This window comes from Harpia harpyja, chromosome 7, assembly GCF_026419915.1.
Source record: "Harpia harpyja isolate bHarHar1 chromosome 7, bHarHar1 primary haplotype, whole genome shotgun sequence".
NCBI classification, from domain to species: domain Eukaryota; kingdom Metazoa; phylum Chordata; class Aves; order Accipitriformes; family Accipitridae; genus Harpia; species Harpia harpyja.
The window spans coordinates 56,020,406-56,040,729 of NC_068946.1; the positions used below are offsets into that span (position 1 = coordinate 56,020,406).

General features: G+C 41.3%; 1 long non-coding RNA gene across 1 annotated transcript; it reads left to right on the forward strand.

The window, feature by feature from the left end:
- The first annotated feature begins 115 nt into the window (after nucleotides 1-115).
- Nucleotides 116-1,166, forward strand: LOC128143810 (uncharacterized). Its single transcript, XR_008235879.1, has 2 exons — nucleotides 116-212; nucleotides 932-1,166. It is a non-coding gene; the product is annotated as an uncharacterized LOC128143810 (long non-coding RNA).
- Nucleotides 1,167-20,324: the final 19,158 nt, after the last annotated feature.

Here is a 20,324-nt window from a genome sequence, read left to right on the forward strand (position 1 = left end):
CCCCCCCCTAGGGAGCGCGGTGGTAGGCGCCTCCTGAGGGAGAAGCGGGCCGTGTGCAGCGGCCGCTATGGCGGAGGCGGTTCCTCAGGGTAGGAGAAGGTCCCCGGGTCGGCTCGGCCTGGCCTGGCCTGGCCCGGCCCGGCCCGCTCTCCCCCGCCGTCGAACCATGGCTGAGGGCGGGCAGCCTGGGGCTGCTCAGCCGGGAGGCTGAGGTAGGCCCGTGGAAGAGCTGAGCTCAGCCCGCTCGGGACCGGCGTGGCCCGCGGGACGGGTATCGCCGCCCTGAGGGGGGCTTTCTGCCGCCCTGTGGGTTGAGAGCCGCACAGTGTGTGTGTGTGTGTGGGCGGGAGGGGTTTGCTTTGTCGCCCTGGAAAAAACCCTGCGTTGGCAGCTCTGTAAGTCTTCTTCCAGTTCCGAGAAGAAAAGCGTCCTGCTTTAAATTACAGTCGCTGGTTTACTTAGGGCAAGTTAAGGTAGAGAGTCGTTACAAATCTTGTCGAAGATAGTTGAAGTTAGGGCTTGTTCAAGCACTGAAGCCTTTGACCTTTTCCAAGGAGACTTGCGGAAGCACCTGAGAGGTTTTATCCTTTTTAGGAATCCCGTTCTGCTGCCTCGAATGAGAATTGAGTAGGAGAGGCTCAGCTGGGCAAGGTGTGACGTTGCAAACGTGTTGATGCTTTCACGGGTTCTGTGCAACTTTTTTATGAAATCTGTATTTTATGAGTAAGTTTTTGAGAAGACTTAATATGATGGACGTTGATAGGGATTCGAAGTAACCTTAATTTAAAAAAGCCCTACTTCTTGCTTTTTATTTCGAGAATAACAACTCGGCTTGATAGAGCTTGACCTGAACCAACAGACTATCTTAAACATCAGTTTTGCACTGTTTCTTCGTGTCTTCTCTCTCCTTCTACCCTCTGCCCTACTTCAGATCAGAATGTGCCTTACTACTTCAGTCCTGCAGCAGTAACTGTCCTGGTCCCTCAGCCCCCTTCATAATTTGTGGTCAGATTCGCTACTGGAAATGGTGAGAGAATAGGGGGGGAAAGGGCCAGAAAAGGAGAGCTGAAAATTGACCCAATGTTAAAACTCGCTGTAACTTAAACTGAAATTAAGTGTAAAATGTAACTCTTGGTTTCCAATAAAATGGTAAAAACTGTGTCAAACTGGGGTTTTTTGCATATGGTGTGTAGCTAGCATTTTATAAGAATATATACACCTACTGAAAAGTTTTTGGTTTGCAGGAAGGAGTTCATTTATTATATCAAGGTAAAAATTGTACGGGATGTGTCTTTTTATTTCATTTATATACATAGTGTCAACTCATTGTTTTATGTCTCAGTATCTGTAACTTGTAAGTAGAGGTGAGCACACTACATATTTTTGTAGGTTTTTAAAATCTGTTGCAAATGTGGACCTTTAGATGTAATAGTGTGTGAGGTTGTTTTGGTTTGGGTTTTTTTGATACTGCAAATAAGTGGTAGCTTCTAAATGGGGAAGCATTTTGTACAGGTGTCCTACTCCTGTCACTTAACAAGTCTGTTTAATAGTAGTCTTAAGTTCCGCATGATGACTGACAGGATTTGCCTAAGCTGTGATCCTGCAAAGACCCAAAGTTACGATCTCTGTGACACTACAACAGGATTGTCCTACTGTAGTGATACTCTTGTGGTGGAACTTGGCATTTGTTGATAGGAACTGTTTCTAGTTCTGCCACTGGTTTTCCTCTATACCAAATGTACCTGTCAAGTCAATTTGTTATCCCTTAATAAGGAGCAACACTTCTATTTTGAAGCTTAATTTATTTTGTGTGAAACACACAGATTATTTTAAAACTCTGCAAATAGGAAATACTATATCCAGGCTGAAAGAATACATGTCTAATGTCACTGGGCTTGGGTTGGAGTCTCTAATTAAAAGTTCTCCTCTGAATAAGGTATTAAATTCCCAACTGGTTGTCCAATAAAAGCAGAATAGTATGTGTGGCTCTGTCAGATTACTGTAGATAAGCATTATCTTGATGCTTTCAGCTGGCTTTTATAGGTGTATTATAAAAAAGTTAATCATGTTAAAAAAGCTTTCAGATACGTGTTTTCAAGGAGACAAAAGCAATAGGCAAATTATATTTGAATCACATACCTTGCTTCTAACTTGTGGTGTCTTTTTGATTGAGTCTTAGTTATGCTTTTATGAAGAAACACGCTGAAATTTGCTCAGGTCGATGTTGGCTTTTACCAGGACCAAAGGAGGAAATTAAAAAGCAGGAATGATAGTGCAGACAGATTGAGTTGTTGATTTGTAACAGTGTTTTTGCTTTAATATGTGTTTTTACCATGTTGAAGTTTTGTACAGGTATCACCATGTGATAAAACAGGGCAGCTTGTGGACAGGATATTAAAACTTGAATTCTATTGTACTAAAAATCAGTTTATCTTCATCAGTTCATAAAATCAGCATCCCTTCCTGACAGCTTGGCTTGTCCTGCTGCATGATTTAAGACTTGATTCTTAGGCTTCAATATGTTTTCAAATGCAAATTACGTATTTCAATCACTGCCTCTTCAGCAAACTTAACTGCAAATTTGCAAGTGATTATTTTGGAAACTGCCTGTATTTTGCAAACTGACCTATGTATCCTTTTCTGGCTGGGTTCTGTGTAAGCGGGGTGTATGTGCAGCTTTGTGTTGCATGGCTCAAATCCAGTTGCAGGTGGCACACTGTTTGGTGAAAGATGTCATCTGGTACTCATCATGTGAAGAAATCGTCACCATCTGTGAAATCCTGGGTCTTGCTGGGGAAGTTATCAATCCTGTTCACCTGTGTTGTCCATGTGATTTAGAGATGAATAAAAGGCTACTGTCTGTGTCAGAAAAGCAATGGAAACTTAGCTTCATAACTATTTATAACGAGTATTCTCTTAAAGATGTGGTCAGGGCAACTGCGAAGATGCAGATGGTAAGAGTGAGGCGTGTCTGTACGCATGGCAAGGCACGTGGGTTCTGCTGTGGGTTTGACTGTACTGTTTGTCACCCCTGAGGCGGTAGCTACCAAAAGACAGGACACTGTCTCCAGCTTTCAGCAGGGAAAGCTGCACTGTGTTAATGCACTGTTGTCTTAAGTAAAGATGTTTGGGTTTAAAGTTCTGGAAAAACAGTTTGAGGCGTGGTTTCATGATTTTTTTTTCTTTTTTTTCAGGGAGGAGCAAGCAGCGCTGTGAGCACTGGAAACAAAGTTTAAGTTTTAGACTTGTGTTTGTGAATGAATTCCTGGATGATTTCTATATGGATGATCTTTCTATTTTCTAGGGAGGGTTGAACTCAGGCTGTGCCCTTAGTGAAGGCACCAAGTGTCTGTTCTTGATAGTTTCGTGAAAGTTACAGGAACTCACTGTAAAAAAAAAAAAACAAACCTACCAGTTTGTACTCAAAACTTACAAGAGGGATGGATGCATATAAGAGATGTGAACAATATCCTAGGGACAATGAAGGTAAGAGTTTTGCCTGAAGAATTTACCTAATCTCTTGTTTAAAAACATCTTGCAAAGTTGAGCAGTTTGTTTGGACAGAACCAGCTGTGTTACAGCTGTTCTGTGTTCCCGTTATTAGCCTCTGCAGAGGGTGAGTGGGTGGATTTCTTCTTTTGCGGATTACACCGATACAATATATTCACCAGACAGCTTGATGAGTGAACCACTGAGAGGGGGGTCTCAAAAGAAACGAGCCGTGTTGATTCGGCATGTCGTAGAGTTGTCCGTGTGGGCTGCCAGAATTGCGGGAAGCCTTTAGAATGGTTTTTAGCATTGTTATTTTTTCTTTTTTGGTTTTTTTTTTTGTTGGTTTTTTTTTTTTCAGAGGAGTGGAGGGAACTGATGTTGATTTGAATTACAGCGGCAGTAAGCAACTGCAGTGTGTATGTGCATGTAAGCTGGGGGGTCACTAAATAATTGTTAAAGCTCAGCAGTTAATACATATGGCCATTATAATTACGGTGTCATCGATTTAGGTACTGTGATTATTGCTGAAATGTATATTATTTAAAATATGATGCACTCATTAAACTTGGACAAAATGCTCTGGGTTTAGAGAAAACAAAGGAATCTAGTATGAATATACAGGTGAAACTGCATATGTAAGAAATCATTTCACATGACCTTAATACTAAAATTACTGTGTGTGAATTTAGTCAGTGGGATAGAAACTTGAATAAAGTGAGAGAAGGGCTGGAGGGGTGGTAAAGGCGGAAAAATTCCAAATTTATAATTTTGTTTTGTGCCACTTAATTGCAACACCAAATTTAGCTGTGATGCAGGTTGTTTGCTAAGGTCCAGCTGTCGAAACAGCTGATGCAGCAGTAGCTAGGAAAGGGCTGAGGACTTTGAGTGCAGTATAAACTGAACTTAACAGTGTCATGGTGCTGCAGAACAGGCAAATGCTGTCTTGAAATTCACAGGAGCATTAAGAGATCCAGGGAGTAGTCTCGGCTGTGCTCAGCGTTGGCATGGCTTTGGTTGATCAGTTGGTGATTTTAAGTGATCTGAACGAATAACAAGAACTTGTACTGAGGTGAGATGCAGCGCTGAAGAAGCAGCTACTGCATGGGTTCCTTGTGCCAAGACAGCAGCTTCTCAGGTTGAATTGTAATAGTGACACATTCAGATTAAAAATTAATTTTAAAAATTACTTTACTATAAACTCAAGTTGAAGAGTGAGGATTTATTTAAAATTGAAAAACTGGCGCTATTTTCTTGACACTGGCATGCATAAAGACCTGTTTTCGTACTTAAACAATTTTCACTGAGATCATGTGCTGCTAAAACGAGTTAAAATTCAACAACTGTAGTCAAAAACTTCTGGAAATAACTTCTGTAGGAACTAAAGAAAAAAAGCACACAGTCCTACTCTCTTGGTGTTTGTTTATTTGTCAGAGTGATGTCATGTTTATCTTTGTTGCTACTATTTAACTATTGTAACTGATGATACCTCCTATAATTGCAAAACTTGTAATATGTTTTTCTTTTACTAGCATTGCACTGCATATCATATGTTACATTGTCTTCCCATTTGAAGAGAGTAGATACTAGGGGATGTGGATTTTATTTTTGCACCTGTATTATATTATCTGATTTCTACCCACCTCCATTATTATCAAACACTATTAATATTGCACTTTGAGGGTACAGACTTTTAAACCACTTTTCTGCAGTCAGATGTGAGCTCATTTAGTGAAGGTGCTGAAGTGGCGAGCTTTGAGCTGCCCCAGATGGGGAGCTGTGCTGGCTCGTTAGCACTGTTCTGAAGCTAATAAAAGGCAGGGTGCAGCAGCACCCAGCTGGAACCAGCCTCCCAAGTCCAGGTGGCTTAGGCTGAGGGCAGGGTGAGCCCACGCAGACCTATTTTCTACATGGATGTATTTGAAGTGTCTTATGGTGTTATGATGGAAGTGAGCGTGTACCCTTTGCCTTTTACTTTTAATCTTTCTTGGATTGTGGGATCAAGGAAAAATTCTTTGTGAATATCCACTGGAGTTCTTAGGTTGCAGATAAGATTAAAAATGCAATCAGCTTGTATAATTTTAATTCAACTCTGTGTGTGCTTCTGCGTGTGTATATGTATTGAAGGAATGCATTATAAGCTGTGATTTTTACATTGTTCAGTATATGAAATAAAGGTATTCTGATGAGGAATTTATTTGGTATCTCTGATGTGTGTGTTAATGTTTTCCGTTGAATTTGGTATTACCCTTCAGTGGTAGAGAAGAAAGCCAGTTTTACCCTGTTTGTAGACTTTGCTGCTTCAGTGTTTAAGATCTGTTACAAACAGGGTGAAGTTGAGCCAAATGTTTTAACAGTATTAAAATTGAACAGGCAGTGCTTTTGCTGTTTCCAGTGCCACACCAAGCCAGTTCTCCCACTTCAGGATGGAGATACTGATCTGTGTGAAATAGCTCCTCAATCACTGGTTTACATAATTCATACATAGCTTGAAATTAGAGTTAAAACTATAAACCATAATCCTTGCACCCCTGGCAGAGTCCAAATTAACTATCTCTAAATACATAAACATTAAAAGGCCTTAATCAGATTTTTCTGCCATGGTAGAATTATTAAGTCTCATATTTGCTGCCTAGAATTAATGGTGCTACTGAAGCATCCCATTTAATCTGAAACTTCTTCCTATCCAAACAAGATCTGCTCACCTCGTACGAGAAGATAAAGGGTCTCATTCAAAATCTCAAAGCAGATGCTTTGTCTTTTCCTGGCTCTGCCGAGCCTTCCCTGGGTTACTCTCTTTAGCCTTGTGATTTATGATGGATTTAGGTGCTGGTTACTATAAGCTGTAGATGCAGTTCCTCATTTCTTGGGCATGTCTCCCCAAACAAGGACACGTGAAAGATACCCTTCTCCTCTTGTGCGAGCACATCGCCCTCATTTTGCATGTTTTTGCCTCCTCAGGCTGTGACTCTCCCTGTGGCTACTGCACCACTTCATCCTCTGGCACTTCCCCTTCCTGGCCTGCCAGATGTGGACTTGAACTTTCATGGTGCGAGAACCCCAGTTTGGCACAGAAACCCCCAGCCAGGAATGATTTCAAGACACACGTTGTCTTAAGGAGCGATGTGATTGATTTTGCATTTGTGTTCAGGAGAGTTGAATCGCACTGCTTCTGATTTCCTCCAGTGAGCATAGCTTCAACAGGGGGTTAAAGTTGCTTTGGTTATCCTGAGGTGCAAGTTTGCTATTTACAGTCTCTTTTCTCTTTTTTTTGTTAAACATTGCTGCCTAAAGTCTAAATCAAGTGATTTTATCCCCCTCCCCCCCCCCCCCCCCCCCGAAGTTTTTAACTTTTGGTTTGCATATGTTTTGATAGAGTGCATATCTTTCACCCTTTCTTCCTTTCTGGTCCTGTAGGAAAGCCCCCTGCCAGTACATCTGTATTTTGAAATACAGAATTTGTAGGGAGCTGGGGGGAGGAGGAGTGCCTAAGTTTCTTTTACAATGGAATGACAGCACTACTAGTAAGAGTGTATTTAAATATACAGTGGTCTTTTATTTTTGCTCTTAGAAGTGCACTTACGTTTTCTATGTATAAACTAAATAGAAAATTACTCTCAGACGTTTCCGAGACACCTGTCCCTTTATGTATAGATGGTTATTTTTTGCAGAAACAGCGGTTTCCAAGAGAGACAGTCTGCAGTCTGGCCAGCAGGGTGAGGGCTTGTACATAGAATGTGCTTTAAGACTGACTGAAAGGAAATACTAGTGAAGCTTCCAGCTTGTCTGTCTTGGGATTCAGTTAATAAAACAGAGCAGCTTGTTAAGGAAAAAACATTTGTAAGATTTTTTTTTTTTTTTAAATTTTGGAGTGCTATTTAGAACTCTGTCCTGCTTCATATGCACCAGTAAAATATTTTCAAATGTTGGCATACTAAGCAAAGAGCAAGAGGGTCTAAAAGGCAGTGTTGCCTTAGCAACTACAGTCTTAGTTTCTGGATAGATTAGAACTATTGGTTTCTAACACATTGAGTTGAAGAAATCTCTCTGAACGCTAAAAAAAAAGATGAAATCATATTCCACATGAAGTTAGTTATGGTTTTGGTTTGCTGGTGTGTCTGATTATTTCACAACAGATGTGCTTTAAGTTATACAGAAGGATTTTTTTTTTTTTTTCCATTAGAGCTTCATAAGTTATTCAAGAATTGTATTGATTTTGGTTTTTAAAAATACAGTTTTGATGTTGTGGTAAGGGTGGTGTGGGGTTTCTTTTCCTTGCAGGGAGTCCTAGGGATGTCTGATATATTCCAGTTAGATATATTCAGCACATAACCCTAGTCTCCTTTGAAAAGAGCTGTAGGGACCTTTTTCCCATATTCTTTGCAGCTTATTTCTTCCTCTGAATAATTTTATGTAGTTTTCACTCCTTAGTCTATGAAAAATGTATTCAAATTTTCCAGTAGTGTATTTTGCTTTATAAACTGTGGGATTGTGTTTTATGCTGGGTGCTATATTATCATGGCATGTTATCATGATTGTGTTCTGCTTCCACTTGCACTGTCATCACAGACAGCGTCAGACCAAGAGCAGCCTGGATTCAGATCAGCCCAAGGCAGGGAAAAGTAACAAAAGTCTAACTCCTTTTCCTGGAAAAAGTCTAACACTGAGAATGAATGCAGTGTTACTTCTAGGGAGTGCTTCATGTGATAGATGTCAGAAGAAACAGAACAGGAATGCCTCTGGAAAGGAGGAGTCATCTTTGGGGGGTCTGAAACTTCCTTTGAGCATCTTGATTGTGGAGGTGTATGTTTCCTGAGATCCTTTCGGGGAATTTGGGAGCCTGAAAAACTTGGGTTCTGTGGCAATCAGTTGAATCCCTACTTCTCTGTCAGCTCAGGAAGGTGAGAGTTTAGGTGTCAGGCGCCATGAGAAGCAGCACATCCTAAAGCCGGTGCCAAATGAAGGATGTGAGGCAGTTGTAGAAAAGTTAAGACAAAATGCAAAGCAAAAATATGTGACAATTAAAAAAAAAAAAAAAAAAGATACTTACCTTGGGTAGCTTACAGCTCTGTGAGTGTGTGTTATGCCGAGGGGAATTCTCACTCTGAGGTGGATAATTTGTGTGTTTGCAAGTCTTGTATGGTAAACGTTGGTCTTTTTCCACCTGATTTGCTTTTTAGTAGAATCCTAGTTAAAATTTGATGCAAGTGACTATTGATTTTGATAAAGCTAATAAGGGATTTTATGCTAAATAATTGCGTATCCCACTTTATTGTTTTCATATGCTTGTTTTGTTTCATAAAAATCATGCAATGAAACATAGATCAGTAATGCTTGTTGCTTGATCCTGCTGCTGTATAGCTGATGAATTCATGGATTTAAGACAAATAATCCGTATTTCATTACTAGCAAGTGCTAGAAATAAAAATGTACTCTGGACTATTGGTTGAAAAACAAATCCTGAAGTCATAAGAGAGGATTAAAGTTGGAAAAAGAAAATCTCTCAAGAGAAATGTTAAAAAATGAAGAGAGTAATGACATCTGCTTAATAGCATCCAGAGCTCTCAACCAAGTTATGAACCTTTGAAGTCTTTAGGTATAAGAAATAAAAGCAAAAAAAAAAAAAAAAAGGCAATGTGTGAGAGAAATCAGAATAAAATAGCAGTCCATGTTATCTGAAATTTTTATTTTCTACATGGGAAAGCTTTGAAGCCTGTCTGAAATGTGTTCTAAAGAGACTAATGAAGCTAAAGATAAAAGCGTAGGGATAAAGCTTAAAGGGCAATAGAGCTACATTTAATTCACAAACAACGTTAGCAGTAGGAAGAGAAATAATGCCTGGACATTCTCCCTGTTTCTGAAGGTGGTTTCTTTCACTTCAAGGCACCTATCAGCAGGAAGGGTTTTTTTAGTTGAGAGAAAAACAAAGACAGCCTTTCAAGTTAATGTCAAGTGTGATGGAAAAGTCAGAACAAAAACCCTAAAAGGGTATATTGGGAAATAGTTGTGGAAATGCAGCTCACTCCATACCTAAGTGTGGCCTGTCCTTCAGGAGGGCAAATTAATTCTTTGATAATCTTCCTGAATGCCGTTATTTTTCTTTTTTCTTTTATTTTTTTTTCCCCCCAAATGTACTAAGTCTTATGTGCCTTATTTCACTTCTGGAGTTCATTTCATAGGGAAACTTCTTAATGCATCGAGAAAGGAATCAATTTGTTGTGATCCAGGAAGTTGTCTCTGCAGGTAATTGTTTTCTGTGAATTTAAGCTTGAAAATCAGGGTAAATGGAACTTCACCACACAGAAGAATGTTGTTCATCAGGCTTCTGATGCAAATGTATTTCCTTATTTCTGATGGCCCTGATTTGAACTTAGACGGCTAAACATGGAATGAGTATTATTGGTATAAGAGAATCAATGATATTATGAATAGTTAAATTTTGGTCTAGTGGGTCATGGAAAGTAGGCTTTACCATCCGTAATACTGTTGCATAAAGATGAGCTTAATCTTATTGTTATTCACTTCCTAGGATGGTGTTTTACCATGACAGTCAATGTGGAAGTCATCGGTTGTCACAGAGGTTTTTATGGAAGTTGAGATGAATCCCTTAAAGATGTAAAATCAGAGCATCAGTGTTTTAAAAATGGGATCTCACCTAGCAGGACGGTCTGTTTGGATTGCTTTAGCTAAATCTTCTGGTGTTACTTTGCAGTGAGTCCTGTTCTGAGTTCATGGGAAGGAAAGGTCCAGGCTTACCTTTGGGAACAAAAGTCACTGAGACTACAGATGTTTAAATGTTTAAAAGAAACAATCCTATTTAATGGTGGGTATTTTCTAATCTGCTACTTAATCCAGCAAATAATAGTACGGGAGGAACGAAAGAACTAAAATGAATATGTTAATCTGATGTTGAACATGAGAAATAAGCTGAACATGGGCAGAGGAATGGGCACACGGGGAAAGTTAAGTTCCTTCTCTGATTGTGTCCCGCACCTGGGAAGAGCCCTGTCCCAGAGGCATTAGGAGCGCCATCTCCAAAGTGATGCTCTCTGTAGTCACTCAGAAAAGCTTTTTAATTACACTGGCATATGCCCACAGAATGAAATAATGGGGAAACTGAAAATGTCTTTTTCAGTAGTCCATTTGAAACAAGCCAACACTTCCCAGTTGGTCATCCTGTCATGTTTCTGTTCAGCTTAAAATGGCTTTTGCAATGACTAACTTTTTTTTTTTTTTTTTTGTTAGTGTTTCATTTGACTTTGACTTAAATGTTTGCTTCCCCTACCCCTTGCTATGGGGGCCTTTTTATAAAGAGAAGATTTCAGCCTGCATTGCTGTAAAGTGTTTTTGCTTATTTTTTCCATCGTGTTCAAGTGTTCTGGCAATCTGTATGGCATATAATGGAAAATGAAATCAGTTTGACAGTACCAAATGTTATCTGTACACCTGCTTGCTTTTGGCACCGTTCAGCAGCTTTACTGTTCTTTCCAATGCATGATGGAAAAGTTTGTTAGAGGCAACTTTTTAAATGATGCCAACAATTAAAAATTAAAAATTTTAGTCAAATTTTCACATTTTCCTGCTGGTACACTGCTTCCCACTGGGTGTGCTCACAGCCCAGGCAGCGTGGAGAGCAGAACAGCCCGTCCCACAGCCAACACTTTCTGCTGGCTGTGCATTTTCGTAGGGCGCAGAAACCCCCGGGGCTGTCACCTTGTCTAAAATCTGGGTTTGAAGAAGTGTTTGAAGGCAACTCTAGAGGAGAGGGATTTCCTGGTGACCGACTGATTCTGCAGGTGGGCAAACCTGACAAATCAAAGCCTGCTGTCATCATTAAGAAATGTAATTAAGCATTTTCTTATGCGTATGGAGTTAGCCGTGATTATGGGAGAGTTCTTGAAGAATTCTTCAATTTTTGTAAGTATGTTTGAAGATGTTGGATATAATCCAATTTTTTAATTTGTATGCAAAACGCAGATAAAATACATTGTATTTTAATTCTGGGAGCGTCTGCTCTATTGAGCTGGGCCTAAGTTCTGCGACGATGCTGTCCGTTTTTGTTGTTTCCCTCTCACTTCTTAAACAATCTCAATTTCAGAGAGTTCTTCCATATTTTTCAGAAAGCAATCATACGATCGGTTGTGTCGATGAACGCCCTTGAATCCATTTCTGAGGAAGGACAGGGTCCCCGGAGGCTGCCTGGTCCGGGCCAGCGCTGGAGCCGGGCCAGCTCTGCGGTGGGTTTGTCCTTGAAGATCAGCTCGCTGGGGACCTTGTCCAGCTGGGTTCCAGCATCTCCCAGGGCAGAGGTCCCGCAGTGGGACAGTTAGCCGCCTTCCTCTGTGCAAATGCTGTACAGGGAACTAACACTTCCTACAAGAATAGGGTGTTGGGGACATAGGTGTTTCATCACTAGTGGACAGCAAATGTGGTGATGATTTTTTTTTTTTTTTTCCCTAGTACTTTATAGCATTAAAATAGCTGGTTTAGGTCAGAGCGCAGCCAACAGCAGCTGTAGTGGTGATCTGATAGTGATGTGTGGGCTCAGGAGCTTGTAGAGTCAGAGACAGGCTTTTTGTTGTTGTCCTTAATTGTGCTCTGGATTTAGGACTCCTTCTTTTGCACTAGTGCACTTTTTTTTAAAGGCAAAAAATTATCCTGACCAGAACTTCTCCCTGAATCCCACAGCGAAGAGTTTGGGGCTTAAATATGTCTTCTGCAAAGATTACCTCTGAATTATTGTCATCATTGTACAGCAGCATCAGGGCCCTGATGGGCGCGAGCAGCGCTGATTGCGTATCAGAGCTATTGTTTCTGCTGCAGGCTGGGAAGGAGCGGAGAGTGCAAGTGCGCTGCAGGACCTCGAAGATAACGTGTTATAAATAAACATCTAGAATTCGTCTGAAGTCGCAGCATACGATGGCATGGAAGATTGGATCCTGACCACATTATATAAAGATTGCTGCTAACGGCTTTTGGCAATGTCGTCTTTAAATTGGAAAGCTGAAATGATTGCAGATTGTCTGCTTCAATATGGATCCTACAGCTGTCTGGAAGACAGTGGAAGGAGAGTTTAATTAATGTTTGTTCTTGTCAATGTACTGATCAGGTTTTCATGCAAGGTTCTCTTCTTCTGTGCTTTTTTGGTCAAATTATATTTTAAATTTGTTTGCTATGCTACACAGTAGCTCCAGTGGAAACATAAGCATCCACCAACAAGGGGCTTAAATTTAGGGCATGTTGTAGAAATCTGAGAACTTTTTCTGTTTGGATAAAATCATTTTCTGTGTTTTCCTCTTCCGCTGCTGCTATGGGATGCTTTAAAACAGTAATCCAAGATGTTTGCTTTCAAAGTGTCTCCATGCCCATTTGGTCCTTCGTTTGTGCTCCTCTGCTCAGCTGCACCGTGGGCAGCGATCACGCTTTGGTGGCTGCAGCCCGCAGTTCCCTATAAGCTGGAGCAACCAAACTGATTTCTGAACTCCTAATCCTGCAAAGCCTTCAGGTGGTGGTTATTTTAGCTTCATGTCTGATAAAATGGGCTTTGTGAGATGAGGGCACTTGCTGTCTGTTTCTTCTCCTCTATTCTGTTCCCCATCACCACCCAGAAGAGACCTTTGGAGTCCGCTGGGCAGCTTCGGTGAAACTGGAAGGGTAGAGCTTGCAAAGACAAGGGGTTGGCATAAAAGAGATTTTTCCCCAGCTTGAAGGGAAAACTCTTGGGTGATCCCAGCTCTTATTGCAGAACAAAAAATTTACATGGGAAATGTTATGAATGCCCAACCATTGGGAAATACCTGAGTTTTCCCTCTGTTACGCACATGTATGTATATCAGAGGAGCACCTCACATCACGTATGCTTATAGGAAGCTATAACACTATACACAGTGGTTGGTTTCCTTACTCGTGGCTTTACCTGTGAAAATAGTACTGTCTTCTAGAGACTAAAGGAATGAGTCCGCCATGGATAAAGCCTTAGAGTCAATTTGTTTTAATGAATTTAGCTGCACTAATTAGCATTCTGATTTCCTTCTGCAGGGACCAACAGGATATTCTTTCCACATCATTTGCGCCATGGCAGCCCCAAATGGTGTGGTGGCTGCTCTTGGGTTTTTACAGTACCCGATGAGGCTGGTATGGTGACTCAATGACATTTGCTAATGCTTCCTTGAAGATGCACCCAAAGCCTACTGATGGAGTTTGATGTCTTAAATAACCCTGTAGAGAATGATGGTTCAGGTCTTCAAATAGAATAGTTTGCTGTTCCCTGTGCGTTTCAGATCTATAGATGGAGCCTTAGACTTACTGGGTGTTATGTGGAAGGAAAAAGGAAAGGGGATGCATGCTTAGATACAAAATATGACTATTTATCTTCCAGAAAAACAGACAATGTTTCATAAGATATTTTCTGATTTTTTTGGTAGTATTTTTGTCTGTGCTTCTAGCCATGCTATAGGGGTACAGGTAAAAGGAGACAAAACTAATTTGCAATTAAGGTGTTAATGAAGTCCAGTAACTCTTTTTTTCCTGTGGTCTTGCTGTTTAAATTATACCTGATAAAAACCAGCAATTTTTAGTTCATATAGTCAAGTACATGAGCTCTGTGATATTTGTACAGTACTGTTTGTTGTTAGGTTTTTTTTCCTAATGCTGGAGGGAAGAAGTTATTTAAGCATTTTTATTGGATTCAGAGAAAATATAATCCCTTTTATATCTGATTTTACAAGTTACTCTTTCCTATGTTCTTATAAACAATCTCAATCTTGTGCGTAAACTTCTTGATGTTGTATTTACCTGCAAGGAATGCAGCTATGTGCTGCCATTATTGAATATGCAAAAATAATTGCACTAAGGATATAAGAAGATTTTGACAGAGGCAAAGGATAAAAACACTGTTGTGTTCTTATACACTTAAATCTTATATATATTAGTGTGGTTTAGAGTTTGTTTGCAGATGTACACACTGAAGAACTGCAGAAGGAACTATTACAGGGGGTTTTGTCTTTACAAAGTATATAAAATTGCTTTCTTTTTCTGCAGTATTTTTCCCATGCTTTGAGAAGATCAAGTCTGCCAGTCATGTATGGTGCAGTGAATAGATGATGGAGTTTGGTTTGTCTGACTTGATTTGCTTAATATAATTTATCAGAAAAAAAGTCTGGTTTAGTTAAATGTGAATAGGTTGTATGTCATAACTAAAATTGTGAAGAAACATTCACTTCTAATAAATGTATATGATTTCAAAGTCAATATTATGAAGAATTTACAGGCTTGATATTTGATTTGACAAATGCCACAATAGCCGACTGTGCTCTGAAACCTGTTTCTGTATAAGAGTACATGTATACGCAATGGAATTTTAGTTATGCAAACCTGTATGTGTAGCTGTCATCAAATGCAGTGTTTTCCTTTTTTCACTTTTCACTGCACAGAAAATACTGTAGGCGAAAATACTATGTTAATAACCTGTATTTTTGTACTTGTATTGTTGCAGAATATTATTGGTCTGTTTGTAAATACTTTTTCAAACACTGTTGGCAGGTGGAGCAGTTCAGCACTTCCACCCTGCATTCCTTAACGATGTGAACCTTTCCTCAGTTTGAAACCATTCTGTCTCGAATTATTCAAGCCTGTAATTCTTATGTTCTCTGCTTAGGACAGAACTGGGGTCTCTGTACACAGCACTAGTCTGATGGAGGTAGTGGTTATTCTTGGTTGTAGGAAGTCTAATGTAATTCCCTTCAGCTGGTGCACTTAAAGTGGTCTCCTTGAATTGTGTTACATTGGAAATTAAATTTCTTAATTAAAATGGCTATATAAAATAGGATAAATATGTCTGTGATACAGTACGTATGGTAGGTGGGTGGGTCTGGAAGACTTTGTTTGGTGTAATGCTTTCTCCTGTGTGCTGTGTCTGATGCAGCTACTGATGGGCTAGCTGGCATGGGTGACTGCCAGGTGCCAGCTCGTGAATGACTTTACAGCTGAGTGTAGCAGCTAAAATCCAGGTAGAGTTACAACATACTCCCTAACTTGCTTGCCTTTGGGTGTAAAGACAAGGTAACTTGTTGTTACTTCTCAGATCTGCTTGTCAGCAGCTAAAACGTTGGTGTTAAAACTCTAGTAAGAAGATCCTTAAGTTCCCTTCTGAGCCCTTTTGGAGGTGGGAGGCAAAACCTACAAAGCAGCGTACGTTCGCAATGACTGATGCAGACACCTTACCAGCTGCTTTTGGTACGTCTTACCCTATTGCCCACATAAGAGACTAAACGTGAGCTCTGGTAAAGCCCGTAACTCTGAGAACCTGCGTTTGAGGCCCCCAGACCGTGCAGCCAGTGTGGTGCTTGCCTGAAATGCTGATTTGAGCACGGAGGAGGCTTTTGCCCACAGCCGGCTGGTTGGACGTGGTGCAGACAGCTCTGTTCGGGGTCCTGCCGATGTTCAGAGCCTGGGCACCTCTCCAGGTCCTGCTCTCCAAAGTGTTTGACGCAGAATAGGCATGGACATGCATGGGAGTCGGGCTTTTTTCTTGTCTTGCGAAAAGTTCAGAAAGAAGTGAGATCTCTGTAACATATTTATACTTTCCTCCTGTTGTACCATCCATGTTCTCCTAGTGTCACGTGAAATAGGTGCAATCCTTCCTTTTGACTTCTTAGAGGCTTTTTGGATTCCCACTGTCACTGCCCAGGGAAGTGCAGTTCCTTCAAAGGGCGAGTAGTTGCAAAGTTTTGGTCGGCAAAAGTGCCCTGTTCTCTCATAGACCAATCCTTTACCTGTTTGCCCTTCGTTACGTGCTGCTTTATTACAGTTCAAGAAAGAAAAATAGAAAGTACACAGATGAATTGGACTTTGTTAGTATCACTGTATAATGAGGTGGTTGATCTGGAAAAGGAGCTTTATTTAAAACACAGCAGCATGGGAGGGTAGATTGCCATGCTATCAAAGGAGTGTGCTGGATTTTTTGCTTTTATTAAAGTGCCTGGGCACGGATCGTGGCTGTATCGAGTGCAAGTTCACTGAAGAGGTGAGGTTTCTTTGAATTAGGCTGGTGGTCAGGTAGCGGTACCTTTCCCTTGCTCAGATCCCACCGAGAAAGGTGTTGCAATTATTTATCCGGCCTGCCTAACCCACAGCCCTGCCTGCCTGCCTGCAGGCTTTGGTGTTCAGCTTGTCATCCGAGTTACACTTTGTGCTTTACAGGGTAACTGTGAAAATGCGTCCATCAAAGGATGTTTCTTTAAAGACGTGAATAAAATGCAGCCATAATCACAGCAGGTATTTTATGACTGACAGCTCAAAAATGTATAAAAATACATTTTTATTAATGCATGCAATGTCTGTGAAATCTTACGCCAAGTTTTTGTACTTGTTATACAAAGCAGTCAAACAAGGTCTGTCCTCTTCCTCCTCCAGCTGTCGATGTCGCGGCTGGGAAAACAACCTGCTGTTCCCGTTTCAAGTCTCTCAACTATCGCTAATTTGAAGAATTCAAAATAAATACATTTTAAAGTCAATATGATTCTGCAGGGCCTGGTTCGATTACTTAAATAAATATTTCTACTAAATAAAATGCATTTGGAAACTTAGCAGGACTGTTGCCAGAGCAGAGTCCTGCCCGGTCAGCGAGGAAGAACCGAGCTGCTGCGGGGAGGAAGGGAGCAGTGCTCCCTCGAGGGATGGAGACAAACCTCCTCCGTGTGTGCGTGAGGCTAGGCGGCAAGCGATGCAAGGTGCATTACAGCTCGCCGGGGATAGTAGTCTGCACGCTATTTTATTGCTTGTCTTGGAGTACACAGGTAGGCTGCTTGGACCCTTTTACAGTGTGACTCCGAGGATGCTGTACGGTCTGTGGCTGCGTTTGATAGAGAGCGAGCCCATCCCTGGCACGGACTCTCGCACCCTTCTTTCTGAGCAGAGTCAGGTTTTCGCTATAGTTTTAAGATTTCTCGCAGCACCCAGCTTTCTGGAAGCACACGGCAAAGACAGTCGATGCGGTCCAATTCCGTGTCACTGAAAGTGTGTCGAGAGTTAATGCAATGGGGCTCGGGTGGCGTTATCCCTTCTCGCTTCTTTTTTACTTGTTTGTGGATTGAAATGTGATCTTTCAGCCCTAGTCATTCCCTGCAGCGTCGTCTCCCTGGACGTGTCCGAAACACCTTCAGCATTTGTAGGTGATTCGCTGTTTCTTTATTATACAGCGTGTGAAATTGTTCTCTGCACTTCCTAGAGCGCACATAACATCCACGGGGGATTTTTTAAAGTTTATTTTTAGCTTTTCCAAATAATTCACAGATTTGGATTAAATTTCACTCTGTGTAGCAATTTAAAACAGTTGGTGTATGCTGAACGTCTGTCGCTGAAAACCGTGACCTACAAAAACTGTGTTATAATATCCTAAGCAATGAATTATTCAGATGCTCACACATACCGTAGATGCAACAGTGGCTTCGGAAATCCAGACTGAGCTTTTGATCCCATCATTCCTCCCCTTCTGGCACTTGGCCTGCGCCACATTTGGGAAGGGGCTACTGGAGGCCAAAGAAAACCATGAGAAGTAAACCACAGAGAGAAGATGGAGGAGAGACAGAAAAGGTAAAATGGCTATCATAAAGGAATGACGCTCAAGGATGTTGCATACAGAGTCTCTGCTTGCTGCCTTGGATTATAATGGATGTGGGAAAGAGGGGTTTTTGAGAAGGAATAAAAGAATAGCAACTGGAAAAGCAGTTGATGCTGCAGCACTTATGTATACAAGTTTCCAGCCACTGCTGCTGGGGATGAAACGGGATCAAACTTCTCGCCTGAGGACCAGTTCTTTACCAGTGAAATATTAATATATGTTACAAAATTGTAAGAGTTATAAGTATACATCTTAGGGAGCTGCTATGATTTTGAGGGAGAATGGTTCAGTCTGAGGATATCAGATGAGTGCCTGTGTTGGCTTTACGTGAGGAAAAATTTGACATTTCATAGCACTGTTGTCCCTGAGGAGTTGGGGTTTGTGTCTCATAATGGAGATAAGAGAGAGAAATTTTTACTCTAGCTTCTTTCACTAATTTAAAAGAAAAACCTGATTAGGAAGAGGAGCTAGGGTGGGCGAGGTGTTTCAGCAGCAACTAGCTAAAACAAGTCACCTTGATCAACCCCACCATTAAGAAACGTGGAGCATCCATGGGAACCCCGTCCCGCCGGCGGCGATGGATGTGCAGCCGACGGGACCCCATCACACAACCCTCTGCCTCAGCTCCTAACGCAGGGTCATGGATATTCCTAACCCTTCCTGGCGCACAGGGAGAGCTGGGTTCGGTTGTCCTCTTTATCACCAGCCAGCGGCTAGATGGATATTTCCAAAACCTTGCTCCCGGTAGCTGTTACTGCAGCAGGCGTCTGCATTTTTCTTAGAGATACTGAATTGGTGCTGCGATTTATACGGACTGTGGGAACCGTGAGCTTAACTGTCGAGAAATCGGCTCACCTACAGACTTGGAGCTTGGCGCGTTGGCAAAGGAGCCTGTGCAAAGAACTAAGCATGGAAGCAAAGCAAATGACTTGCTAGTAAAATATTTCTTTAAGTAGACTGCTACCTGTAATGCACTGTTTGTTTTGGTTTTGAAGGGCTTTTAAATGTTACCCACTTTTTTTTTTTCTTTTGGAAACTGAACTTGTTACCTGTTTTGATTTGCATTTTTGTAATTGACCGCACTGTGTAAGAATAAGCAAATTGTCCTCAAAAGCTTCAGGTAAAACAAGCGATGCTATTTTAGCTGATTTATTCATCAATATAGCTCTCTGCAAGTTTACTGCAAACAAGATGAGAATTCCTTCTTCTTTCAGCCATTCTAAACAGGTCCTGCTTTGTCAGCAGTGAAATATTGTGCTTGTCTATTTTGAGATGCTTGCTGTTTTATTTTTTAAGCAATGAAAACACATTACAAAAATACCCAGTGCATCTAGTGCAAAATCTTGAGAACAAAGCAAAAACGTAGCTCTTGATGGAAGGAGGCGGCAGTGGTGGTGGACTGAAAGAAATCTTATTCTTCTCCCGACGGGGCGATGTAGGTATCCAGCAGCGAGAAGCACCGGTAAAGCCCTGTTGCTCTGTTTCTGCTCTCGCTAGAAAACAAATGGTACTGCCGTCACGGGTCCTTGCAAGTAGTACAGACACACTGGCTGTACCCGTGACCAGGTTTTAGTTGTGAGCCTGGCGCTCCTTTCTATGCCATGCTTAGGGACGTATATATATATATATGCTAGGAAGCCAAAAGGCACGAGAATACCAGCTGGTGTTACTGGAACTGCCATTGGCATTAGACACTCAACAACAGCCTTACAGCACGGCAAGAAGTCTAACAGCCCAGTTCAGCCTTGCGTGAAAGAAACTAGTACGAGGTCTTGGTGTTAGGATGCTGGTTACACCATACATTTTCTTCGCTCTTGTTGTTGTTGTGAGCAATGTGCCTCCTGTTCATTACTCTTAGAGTGGTCCAGACATCAGCTGTAGATCTGCCACTGCTGATGCCCCCGCGGTTCTTGGGGGGACTGCTGTGCCGGGGGCAAGAGGGCGAATACAGGCTAGGGGAGGCTCAGCTTAAATATAATCTTTTTCCCAGGGAGCTTTAGTCTTTACGTTTTCTTGCTAGACTACAACGTATAATTCCATTGCCAAATTTTATTGTATTAACTGTAGACTGCTAGACCAAGTTCATGTATATGTATATTATCGAATAGCCTTTTGTCAATGCTGACTTCAGTCACATCAGGACCTAGAGACAGTCTCTGTGTTGCAATATTGATTTTCTACTATTTTACTTATTTTGGGGACAGTAGTGGGAAAA